Source organism: Mauremys reevesii, linkage group 5 (assembly GCF_016161935.1).
Source record: "Mauremys reevesii isolate NIE-2019 linkage group 5, ASM1616193v1, whole genome shotgun sequence".
NCBI lineage: Eukaryota > Metazoa > Chordata > Testudines > Geoemydidae > Mauremys > Mauremys reevesii.
Genome location: NC_052627.1, coordinates 92,227,084 through 92,240,460, shown reverse-complemented (window position 1 = coordinate 92,240,460; position 13,377 = coordinate 92,227,084). Strand labels below are relative to the sequence as shown.

General features: G+C 42.2%; 1 long non-coding RNA gene across 1 annotated transcript; it reads left to right on the top strand.

Moving 5' to 3' along the window:
* Positions 1–4,699: 4,699 nt before the first annotated feature.
* LOC120405739 lies at positions 4,700–10,854 on the top strand. The gene is made up of 3 exons (XR_005598815.1): positions 4,700–4,822; positions 6,493–6,599; positions 10,490–10,854. It is a non-coding gene; the product is annotated as an uncharacterized LOC120405739 (long non-coding RNA).
* Positions 10,855–13,377: the final 2,523 nt, after the last annotated feature.

Here is a 13,377-nt window from a genome sequence, read left to right as displayed (position 1 = left end):
CCTGCTCCACCCCCTTTTATAGCTTTGACACAAGGCAGGAATCTTTTGTCCCCACCCCCGCCTCATCAGTGGAAAAGTACAAGGATTAAGATGGATTCCAGTACCATGTGACATGGTCACATGTCACTGTAAGACCCCTAGTCTCCATTCTTCCTGGGTTAGCCCACAGGTACACAGGAAGGTTTGCAGGTAAATAAACCATTTACAACCAATTGTCCTAGTCAATGGGGAGCCATCAAGATTCTAAACCACCATTAATGGCCCACAGTTTGTATAATTACAATAGGACCTCAGAGTTATACTTCATATTTCTAGCTTCAGATACAAAAAATACATGCATAGAAATAGGATGAATATATTCAGTAGGTTAGAACCTTTGTTATAATACCTTACAAGAGCCCTTTTGCATAAAGTATATTCCAGTTACATCATATTCACACTCATAAGCATATTTCCATAAAACATATGGAATGCAATGTCACAATGGGCAAGTTGGCGGCTCCAAGTAAGAACCCAAGGAGGTTGAGAGGAAACTCGGTTCACGCCAGATAGCTCTGTTGCTGGGAGAAGTTTGCATCCTCATCCCATAGAATGGGCAGGTGTTTTGGTTGCCCAAAATCTGTGGAGTCCAGAATCACCCACCGGGAGGCTTAATTCCCCTACAGTTTAACCTGATCTTTCCACAATCCATAGCAGCATTGCTCCTGAAACCATTGCTCCTGAAACCTGTTTACATCAGAGTGAAATAAATAAATCCATATTTAGGCTCAACATTATTTTACATAGTGGCTTCCCATAGTGGCTTCCTTCCAGGGAAATGGTACTATGGACACTGTCTGCAGTCCTCCTAGTTTAGGTAATCATTTCACCTTCTCCCTCATGTCACCCTTATGTCTGCCTTCTCCTACTGCATTTGATTCACATTTTATCCTAGCTACTCTTGAAAGGGGTAGTCTCTTAAGTGCCTTTTAAAAAAGTCAGGGATCATGAGGGCGGTTTTGTTTCATTTCCCCTACATGTACACACTCGTCTCTCATTGGTATTGCTTCTCCCATTTAAATTATTAAGTGTTGCTATAATCATACTGTTGGTAATCATTTTAATGATTAACGTGAGTGAGGCAATTAATGTATCAGATGGAATCTTAATTAAAAAAGGTATTTAGCTCTGGGAAATGATAGTTTTATATAAATTATTTTCTATTAAAATGTTGACTGTTTGGCTGAATGTAATTGTTTCATGTTTTGATCATAATATGAATGCTGCATCCAAGTGATGTGTTTTTTATAATCCATCTTCTGTGCGCTTCATACCCAAATTCTGCCCACCTCATCTTTACAATTACACTTCAAAATGTCAGTGCCATATTTTAATAAGAAAGGTCAATATTCTTCAGATATTTTGTACAGCTATTAAAGTAGCATTAGGGCCACCACAATGCATTAATTCTTTAATCTTTCATATACAATAAGTGTTCGTGTAGGTTTGAACTTGAATTACAGATTTAATGCCACTTTTCGGGATCCATCCAACACCTTATTTGTGTGCCATATTTTCAAAAGACGTACTACTGCACATGCATTTGTGCATGCCCAACTTATGAGCACAATACACAATGTACATGTGTTACTGCACACACATTTTGCCAGCTAGCTGGCTAGGTATATGAAAATACTTGCTTTGTACATTCACACTGGAAATCTGTATGTGTAACTTCACCAAAATGTGTTTACAGAATGGCACATTTACAGGTTTAACTTTTGAAAATATGTCTGTAACAATTGTCAAGCATCTAAGAGGGTTTGACATGTATCACCATACCCCATTCTCCCCTTCTCCATGCCCATTCTGAAAATGGCAATGGATCATAGATCCATGGATCATAGAGGCCTTTGGGCCTGCACCTAATGCCAAAGTATTGCACGATTCACCTGCTGCCATTTTACTAGAAAGGGAAGAGATATATAGGTGTGTATGTCAGGCACAAGCTAGGAGGCAACCCTCATACCCTCTCCTCCTCACATGTATCAGCCCCCTCAGAATTTCCTTGGCCTTGTCAAGCAGGTCTGTATCCAGAAGCATCTCTCAATTGGGTCTCCGTTATTCCTCACCATGATAAAGGAATCACTGTCTGTCATTGTCATCACTTACCTCAGGATCCTTTTGGTGGGCCATTACCCAAACCACAGGTGTTAGTCAATCCTCAGACTTTGTTGATTTCCCCATGAGACTTCTGTGAGATCACTAGCTTCCCACTAGTATCTGGAACAATGGATGGGACTCACATTAACCCTACAACCCCCAGCTGACAGGTTTCTATAGAAAAAGGACTTGTTCTATGATCATGATGGCTGCGTGCAGTGCTTGCCTGGTATTCATGGAAGTGGTGACCAGCTAGCCTGGCTGTTTCCACAAAGGTCCAGCTCAGGTGTATCTTCAATGGAGAATTTTTGGAGGGCTGGTTGTTAGATAAAAAGTGATACATGGGGTCTTTCCCTGCCTTCCCACCACCTGCCATTGGACTACTATCCCATTATCAGCAGCTCCCATTCTGCCACCAGCCCCTATTCTTACACTGTCCATTTCACATGCTAAAACATGGGCTTCATTATCCTGAAAGCTGGTCTCATATGATTTCTTACCCTCACAAGAGACAGAGGAGACCCTTTCTGATCCCAACTGCTGATCCCCATTATCTGTCCTCTGTCTGCAAAAAAATGATTTATCTATGACCACAAATCAAAACCGGTCACCAAAAGAGCCTTTGATAGCCTAAAAAATGTGTTTCAGTTCCCTTCTTCCACGTGTGGGACATCACAGCATTGACCTACTAGGTTTGGGAAAGATATTTCTTGCACTCGGTATATTCCACAACACAACCATACAAAAAGGAATATCTTCACATTCAGGGTCAAATAGCAGAGGTATAAAGGAGAGTGGTGGTGGTGAACTCTCAAGACACCCCCTAGGAGGAGGTGGTCCAGAAGCCACTAAAAGCAGCACTGAAACAAATTGCAAAGGACAGACTGCTGCAGGAGGCATTAAGAACTACTCCTAGCTCAGAAAAAAAAGAGGAATAAAACTACAAGCCTCATAGGACCCATAATTGGCAAATTAAGTGCTCTTTATATGCATTGAGCTCGTTCAAGCTCATGTGGGCCACTTCCCTGGTATCAGTGATGCATCTCAACACATTAGAGATTACCATGGCATGCAACCTACTATATTATTTCCCATGAGTCATATTCACAGGGGCATAAATCCATGACCAGAAGAGACCATTGTGATCAATCTAGTCTGACCTCTTGTATAACATAAGCGGTAGAACTTCCCCAAAATAATTCCTGGAGCATATCTTTTAGGAAAACATCCAACCCTGATTTAAAAATTGTCAGTGATGGAAAATCCACCATAGTCCTTGGTGAGTTGTTCCAATACTTAATTTTTAAGGTCAGAGTAATTATGCCTTATTTCCAGTCTGAATTTGTCTATCTTCAACTTCCAGCCATTGAATCATGTTATACCTTTCTCTGCTAGACTGAACAGCCTATTATTAGATATCTGTTCACCATGTATGTCCTTATAGACTGTAAGCATGTCGTAGGGTCTCTGGCTGTTCCTCCCAGTCAGTCAGTCTTGGTGGGAGGCCAGGCCCCCTCACTACCACATATCTATAAAGGCAAGGCTCAATGGGGAATTAGCAATCCTGGGGGGCTCTGGCCCTCTGGCTCAGGCAGATAGTGGACAAACGAAGGCCTCTTTTCATAAAGTGGGTAGGCTGCCACAGGGGTAGGAGGACCCGAGCCCACCCTACTCCACTGGATCCCAGCCCAGGGCTCTAACAGTGGTGGATGGTTCCGCCACTTGGTCAGCGGGGATCCTGTCAAAACATATTGACTTGAATTCTGGCAATCCAACTGAACTATTGTCTGGTATCCCTGGCTACTTCCTACTACCCCTTTGGAGTGTACCTCTGTCTCCTGGGATTTCTCTGTTTCCCCAGGGTATACATTCAGCAACAGCCCCAGTAGCTCTCCGGGTATTGGTCCAACAGCAGTCCCAGCACCTCTTTGGGTCCTCAGTGCGGTAGAGCTCCATCTCGGGAGCAGGGCTCAGCAGAAGATGAGAGATGTCTGCTTCCTTCTCCGGCTCTCGCACAACTGAGCAGCAAGGCCCATCGTTTAAACTTCCATTCCCACCCTTTTGCTTCTGGTAGGGTGGGTGTGGCTTCTCTGGCTCTGCCCACTGGGGGGGAGGGGAAGAATGGCTCCTCCCTGTCAATCTCAGAGGGAGGCCACACCCCTCATTACACATATCAACCCTTAACCTTCTCTTTGTTAATCTAAATAGATTGATCTTGTTGAATCTGTCACTATAAGGCAGGTTTTTGAACCCTTCCATCATTCTCATGGCTCTTCTCTGAATCCTCTCCAATTAATCAACATCTTCCTTGAATTGTGGACATGGTATTCCAGCAGCAATCACATTTATATTTAGCGATATTTAAAAAATCATATTGTTTGCTTGTGCCTAGCTTAGCAACCAATCCAGATTGCTCTGTATCATTGACCAGTCCTTATTTACAACTCCTCCAATTTTTGTGTCATCTGCAAACTTTATCAGTGATGATTTTATGTTTTCCTTTAGGTTGTTAATAATGATTTAAACAGCAGAGGACCAAGAACAGCTCCCTGTGGAACATCACTAGAAATACACAAATTTGATGATTCTCTGTTCTGAGCCAAAGCTGTTATGATCTTTTAACAGTAAAACCCCTTGATGATCACTTCCAGATCCCTTGTTGGAGGCGAGGTGATCTCTGGTAAGCTTATTAGCATGGGTAGGCTCTTTTATCATTTTTAGTAATGCTTTCACCTTAAGAATAAATATGCTTGCTTAGAGAGAGCTGGATGATAACTGTGACAATTACAACTGTTCAGAGCCTCTAAGAAAGGAAGGCAAAGCAAGATTGCTTAGGCAATCTGACTTGCTGAGGAATTCACAATCTGCAGCCTGGAAATACCCTAGTCAGGAGGAGGAGAGATATGGATCTCTGCCCAAGAGTGGTGACAGCTGGGGAGCCAGAAGCCTGAGAATGGATGCCCTTGTTGGACTGTAGAGGGAGAATACAGGTGCAGTTGCCCCAAACAGTGAAACTCCTCTCTAAGGATCAAGCTGCTGGTCTCCAGGGAGCCTTTGTGCCTGAAAATTAAGGGGATGGATTTAGTCTGCATAAGGTCAGACTATGTCAGTTTGTCCCACACCCAATTCTCTTGTCCACTCTCCCTGCCCTTGCTGACTACTGGTCAGCCTTAACTGAAAGAGAAAGACAGACTCATCATTATGTGAGTTGGATGTTGCTTCAGCTATCAATGACCAGGGATGCAGAGTGCATCCAACCCAGTGGCTCAGGGGAAATCCGTGGAAAGGTGCTTTTCAAAGGGAAAATGTTTAACAAGCTTATTTTGCCCCATCATTCCATCTGATGAGACTAGCCTTGTGCATGTCACAGCTGCAATATTTGTAGATGATGCTAAAGTGTAAGAAAATTGTTTGAGATGGACTCAGGTGTATAAGGCAGTCTTGTTTCCCCAGCTTCTTCCCCTGCCCTTTGGAGCTAGCTCACTGGGCAGTTAGGCTATCACCACTCATGTGTGCCTAGTACACATTCAAAATGCACTGACAAGTATCCCCATTCACTACATGTGGCATAAGGGTGTAAAGGACAGATAGAGTTAGCTATGACAATGCCATGAGGCCCTAGGCACATGCATCTGAGTACATTACCTGGGGCCTAGATATTCAAAGGTGCTCATTCTTGCCCTGTTTATTTTTTCCTTCTTGTGGTCATTCAATTTCCTACCTCCTCATAGGCCTTCTCCCACAGCCCCTTTCCTGGAGTACACACTTTTCCTCTGTGTATCTCTAAGCTTCACTTGTGGAAGTCTTTTCTTCTACTGAGCCACAGGCTTGCCTTTATATAGCCTAGAAGTCACGTGCTGCCTCTTTCTTGGAGAATTACATTGTCCAGGTTTTTTCTTTTTAAAATAAATAGCCAAGTACCTGTAAAAAAAGAGGGCTAGTGTTGCCTGCTCTTAAAGTAGCTAGTACACTCTTCTACAATGGCTTTATTTCAATTGGGAATGAGATATTTACAAATACTGTGATATCAAACATTTACATTATTAGTTATTCTGATTTGCAGTAGGAAAGTCATATTATGGACCTGATTAACCATTGCCTTGCATCACATGAAAGCATTTACACTTATGCGAAGTGGGTGTAAAATACTGCCAGATCAAAATGTTTGCATTTTACTACCACTTGTACAAGTGCAAAAGGCTATACAAGGTATGAAGCAGTTGCATATCACATTGTATAGAGTTAGTTTAATATATTTAGCAGGCCTATAGTGAACAATACAGTTTTTTGGTTCAGCAAGCAAACAAATCAGAAAAAAATATTCAGTTCATTTCTGATTTTTATTTTTAGAATTTGTCATCAAGTTGGAGAAGACTATTTTGGGTCACACAAGTCTACTTCATGTCCTTCCTCCGAATCAGCCCTAGATAAGATTTGAATCCACATCTACCTCCTAGGTGAGTGCTTTAAACATCAGGCTATAAATATATAAATAATCATTGGGCCAAAGTGGAACAGCTTCAACAGGAAAGACTGAGCACAGCACTCATACCCCTGCATAGCCTAGTGATTTGGGTGCTCACCTTGGAGTGGCGATTTATTAGTTTAAGTCCCTGCTCCAGATGGGGATACAAACTTTGGTCTCCCATCTAGTGTCATAACCACTAAACTAAGACACACACATGGTTTCCTGAAGCTGCCCCTAGAAAGCTTCCCCCTCCCCCCCGAATCAAGCCTAATTGGGTCAAATTCCCAAATAGTTTCTGGTCAACCAAAACTGCATTTTTAGCAAATAACCTGTTTGTCCAAAAAATTAGTGATCACCTGTGAAAAGTTTGGTTTAAGTGACTTGTCCAGCATCACATAGGAATTCTGTGTCTGAGACAAGGATAGAATTCAACTCTCCAGGTCAGCATTGCTTTGTGGAACAAACAGTATATGATAGGTAATTAAAGTCTGTATCATAATGCATACACACAAGGTGGCTGAATTAAGGTGGCCCAGGCAAATTTAATTTTGGTGTTTTCTAATTTTTGAGTGCTTGACTTTATAATTTTAACGTTCTTTAGATGCATGGTTTTGTATAATAAAGTTTCCTAGATTTTGAGAAAAGAAAACTCAACACTCCCTATCAAATTACAGTGTGTGGACCTGTGTTGGCTCAATAGCAGATTTAAACCCTTTAGACCCACAGCACAGACCTCTGTCACTAAGCTACTATCAGAGTAACTGGTACCAGTAGTAGATTACCATCTTCTCTGTGCACCAGCCACTAATGAGAGATAAGGCACACATTTTGCCCACTGGTTGTCACAGTTATTTGCGGACAGCAAAGAAATGTTGAGACTCAAGAATTCCAACTTTTAATCCAGGTTACGAGGAGAGTGTACTCTAGTAGTTAGACTCTGCTGTCCCTGTCCGCCTCAAGTCTGATCCTTTCTGCCCCACCCATTGAAGTCTTAATCCAGTCTCTCCCCCACCATGGTCCAGACCCACATCCTCACCTTTTACCACTCCCATATCCCAGTTGCCTTCCCTGACACATCATGCCTTTGCATGCCAGTCAGGTTGTTTCCTTCTTCTCAACCACGATGCCTGGGTGCTAGCAGAGGGAGAATTGACATCATAGATGACACAGTCTCCCTGCTCTCAAATTCTGTGCCCAGCACCACAGCAGCCCTTGCAACCAGAAGGAGCAATTCAGATGGAATCGGAGAATTCAGCTACCAAACTGTATCAAGTCTCTGCTGAGCATGTGTGCATTGACATTTTTCAGAGGCTCTTAATTTGGCCACATTTGGACACCAGTTCATGGGAACAGAAAAGGGCACATCCCTGACACCAGTGAGACACACCCCAGCCAAATTTCAAGTCAATTCTCCGAAGTATGGAGAAGCTAGAGCTTCTCAATTAAGAGGCTGAGAAAAAAATTCAAGGGGTCAAAACAAGACATTTTTTCCCCAACCTTATTCTGAGAAGTGGCTGACCCACTATTGCTAAAATTTTCTTAACAATTCAGCCTGAGAGATACTCTGAAGGGAAATGTTCAGCCCAAATGTTTAAAATCTGGCAAAGGTATAAACAACAGAGAAAATGGTCTTGTAATGGAACATGTCAGGCAACCTGAAATATGAGCATTGTTACCAACATTGCCTATATCAGGGGCAACATCTATTCAAAGATTTGTATTTTCAAATAAGATAAGGTAGAGACTAGAATGGAGCAAACCACACGAGATTCAAAAATTTTGCCTGAATAAGCACATAAAAGTTCAGATAGTTTGGATCAGTTTTGGAAAAGCACCTCAGCATCTTGAGTCTGCAAAACAGGGCCAAAAGTCTCATGAGAACAGACTTCTAAGGAGATTTATAATTAATAATTGTAGCACATAGAGGCCTCTGTAAGGCATCTGGCTCCATTTGCTATGTGCTGTAAAAACCATCTCTCTGTGTAAGCTTGAAAGCTTGTCTCTCTCCCCAACAGAAATTGGTCCAGTAAAAGATATTACCTCACCCACCTGGTGTCTTTAATAGCCTGAGACGAACAAGGCTACAACAACACTGCATATATCTAGTAAAGAGACAGTGCCTGCCCTAAAGAGATTACCACCTTGGTTGATGTTTCCCATTTCCATTCTTGATGGAAAGTGTCACGAGAAGATAGAAGTAAGAATTGTTTCATGGATTAAAGATGCTCTCAAGAGGCTAATATTTGATTAGCTTTCTGGCCTTATTTCATTAGGGGCTAACAGGGAAGCTGTTCTCTCTGAATACTATGGGCACTTACTGTTCCAGCCAGAATCACTAAGGATAGAGACATGAGAAAAAGAAAAATAATGGTGCAGGGAAAGATCATCAGCTGAACTTTTTTCAACATCAAAAAAGATTCAGTTCATACTTGGTTCAAGCTTTAGATGGAAGTTAAATTGCTTTTTAATTTTATCCCAACCTGTTTAGCCTTCCTTATCATGTAAATATACTGTATGCTTATCACAGACTGCTAAAAAAGATGAACTTACTAGTATCTTGATAAGAATGAAGTCCGCCTAATGAATGACAATATACTCTCTCGAGAACTGCTGTTCTGATTAAACCAGTGTGTCAGTTCACTAACTGACTCTCTAAGCAAATATAAATGGAGAATGTTATTGATGCTATCCAACACAAGTCCACTCCCCATCTGGTACACCAGTGCTCTTCACTATTTTTGAAGTGGGGGCTACTTTGGCAAAAAACCTTCAATGTGAGAGCCACATGGGGTGGGGCTGAGGGGTTCGGAGTGCGAGAGGTGGCCCAGTGTAAGGCAGAGGGTGTGGTGTGGGTATGAGGGCTCTGGCGCAGGATGAGAGCTTTAGGGTGGAGCTGGGGATGAGGGGGTTTGGGGTGTAGGAGGGGGCCCAGGGCTGGGGCAGAGGGTTAGGATCTGTCGGGGGAGTGAGGGCTCTGGCTGGGTGTGTGGGCTCTGGGGTGCGGCCAGGGATGAGGAGTTTGGGGTGCAGGCAGGCTGCCCCGGGGGTGGGGCCGGAGGACTCCCCCCAGCCTGCTCCCTGCCAGCAGCACAGGAGCTCCAGGGGACGGGGCCCTCTCTGCCTCCTGCGAGCAGCAGGGAGCTTCAGAGTCAGGGGAGAGGCCCACAGCAGCCCTGCAAGCCCCAGCTTGCTCCCCTCCCCAGTTCCCGCCCACTCCCGACCTCTCTCCTCTCCAGGTCCCTGCTGCATGGCCCTTTAGAGCTGATGCACGGCTATTTATAGCCTGTCATGCGGCTGCACAACTTAGAGGGAACTTAAGGAGCTACACTTAGGGTCGATGGGAGCTGCCACTGGCTCACAGGCCTTGCAATGAAGAACACTGTGGTACACTATGCCATTTGCTGAATCCACTGCCATTCCACCAATTATTTGTGGTATATCTCCTGAGGGCATTAAAAATATCTCCCAAACTTTATTCACAAGACATTCACGTATGGACATAATGAAGGCTGGAATATATGGCCAGAATCGTCTAAAGCTCAGCACCTAGCACCATGTATGTAGCAAATCCAGAAAACTATACATTTGTAAATTAACTGTATCTGCAGGTACCCAAACAGCAGCTGTTTCTAAAGGGTATTTAGAGTCTCCATTTATGGTAGCTCTGTCTTCCATTTGCAGTGTGAAAAGGTCTTTGCCTGTTTCTTTAGCGCTGGTATAAAATTAAGTATAGGGTGCTAGATTTCTGTGTCTCTCTTGCAAATGGAAACTAGGTTATTGCATATTGTGATTCTAGTATTTGGGTGGCATTCAGCTATAGTTATGGGCTGACAGTTACTATTGTTTGGATAACCGTAACTGCATTTATGTTCATTTAAGCATGGAGATATATTGCCAATATGGAGAGGCAGTACCAGAGGCTAAAGCAGCTGCAGAAACAGAGGGCTTTTGCAGATATGACTCTGGTATCTCACAGATACTCCAGGATCTGCATGGATTCCGGGCTGGCCTCTTTATCTAATCTACATGAGTTGCAACCAGCAGTCTTCCCATGCCACCAGTGAATTATCAGAATTCTGAAGGGACTGTTGCAGAGATTTCCTTCATCAGAGCAACCTTGTGTGAGTTTTTCTATGGGAGGGCTGTCCAGTCCATTGAGTCTCTGGGGCAAATATTGAGATACGAGCAAGTTTTCAAGTGGTGAAAAATATTTTTATTAAATGTCACTATCTTTGACTTTCCTTGTAATATGATATTTGAAACCATATGGAAAATGGTTTCAGATGGTTTTGCTTAAGTTAGAGGGGATGGGCTTAAAATGGAAAGCTAGTATAACTTCAGGTTTAATTACTGAAAAGAAAAGCAGTATATTGTTATAGCGCATGTTTGGATTTTGGAAAGAAAATACAGATCAATTTACTAAAACAGTTAACCATTAAGTCACATTTATTGACTCTCTCATATTTGGCTGTTTTAAGGAATGCAAGATGCAAGGAAGATGCAAGCTTAAAGAATACAAAAGAATACAAAAATAAATAAATGTGTTAGTCTCTAAGGTGCCACAAGGACTCCTCATTGTTTTTACAAAAAATAAAGTTTAGGAATGTTCCTTGTTTTTCCCCCCTATTTCATTGTATCTGAAGCAGTAATACTGTTCACTTTTTAAAAGCTAATTGTACTTTATATCCCCCCTTACTTTCTAATTCATCACAGTTGCCACAATGTTTTGAATTCTTTTTATATATGCTCACAAGGCAATACAAATAAAAACATTTTGGTCTTTCAAGTACTATTAGTTTTGTAGCTTCTTAAAGCTAGGAACAGAAGACCCTAAGGCTATATCTACACCAACTCACAGAGACTTACTCAAGCTAGCTATCATTGAGCTAGCATGCTAAAAATAGTAACATAGGCGCTGGCAGTGGTGCTGCACTCCCTGGCTTGAAATGGTTTCCATTATATATATAGGATTTACAGTTTGGTTCAATGGCTCTCAGAACCCCAATTATAAAAATTGTTCCAGCACCTTAAATAGTAGTGAAGCCATAGTAGCCTGGGCAGCAATAAGCAGTGGCATGGACTAGCTGTTCTGAGTATGTACCCCTGGGGTCGGGGGTGGGTTTGTACTTGGGGCAGCTAACCCATGCCACTGCTCAATATTGCTCATACTACCACAGCAACAGTACTATGTTTAGTGCTTTAGCTTGATGACAATTAGTGCTAGTATAGCAATAAGATCTGGGAATCACATCCCTAGCTCCAAGTCTTAGTTCACCTGATTTTACTACCAGGCACACTGCAGTTCTCTTTAATCACTGGCTTCAGAAGTCAAGCATCTCTACATGATGAAAATTCATCATGCTAGAATGCTGAAAGTGTTGCTCTGCATAGGCCAGAGTGATGTAGAAATGCAACTATTCAGTCACATATCTGGAAGAACTGTCTGATAGTTTACATTATGCTCTCTAGAGGGCCAGATTTCATTATCATTGGCTCATGTCATTTGGGGCCAACAAACCAACTGCTCCATTTTATCATTCAGTACCACCATTCCCCAGAAGTTATTTGTCCTTTGTCTTGAGAGCATCTCCTTAAATTATCTAGTTGACAAGATAGGTAGGATAGTGTGAGTATCACCGTTCAGCAGTCTTGCTAATACTACATTGGATGTTATAATATGCAAAAATCAAGAGTGATAACTGTTAAAAGTGCTGTGTGTTTTCACAAAGCTTCACCCACAACACTGGCCTACTTGAACCCCTATTTACTGGGCTGTAGTAAGACTTGTTAAGAATTCTATCTTCAGTCATTACAACACTAATAAACTCCTTTGTAAAGCTCGTTTTCTTCATGTTTGAAGACAACTGATGTGAGTAGTTTTGGGGGAAAACTACTGAACTTTCTCTGGCCACTTGAACAAGATTTGATAAAAGATATATGCTTATTTTCTTTTTAGATCTTTGTGAAGATGGTTGTAGATCAATTGCCAAGCACAAGTTAACTAGCAATGTGTATACTCAGTTTCAGTTGAATTTTTAATCTAGCCATAATAACCAGTCACTATATGTATGTTTATTGATCTGTGTGTCTGTTAAAGAGTAATACATTTATTGTCATGATGTGTGACACTGCTAAAATATTCTTCTGTCAATAGCTGTTCTAACCTTATCTGGAAAGTTAATTTAAGTGTGTGCTGATCTTAAAATTCACAATTTGTGCTATTTTCATTGGTTGCCTAAGTGATCCACTCAGTAATCACACAACTTACGAGAACAGCAGCACAAATTGCAAATATTTTCAATAAACTGTATGCAAATGATCTGCAGATCAATAATTATTTCCTGAAGAAATGTGCAATTCCACATAATGAATTCACTTGAGAAATTTATGAACTGTTCATGAACAATTTATAAAGAGGGAAAGGGTAACATTTGTGAATAATTATTCTTTGTAAATTATTCCCTCGACTTTACCATCAGCTCTGTGTAAGTCTCAAGTATCTGTTTTTATTTCCACACATCAATTCGTGGTACCAGAGATGGATTAAGTTTTTGAGGGGTTCTGGGCCAGAGCAAGTGGGGGCCTCTCCCCACCCTGCAGGAGTGCCAGGGATCAGGGTCGAGGCACAGGGGCTTGCCCCACTCCATCTACCCAGCACTTCTGCTGGGAAACGGGGTCAGGGGCCCATTTTTCTGGAGCTCTCCAATTGGCCAGGACTCAGGGGCATGGGCCCCGTTGGCCCAGTGGCTAATGTGCCACTGCATGAT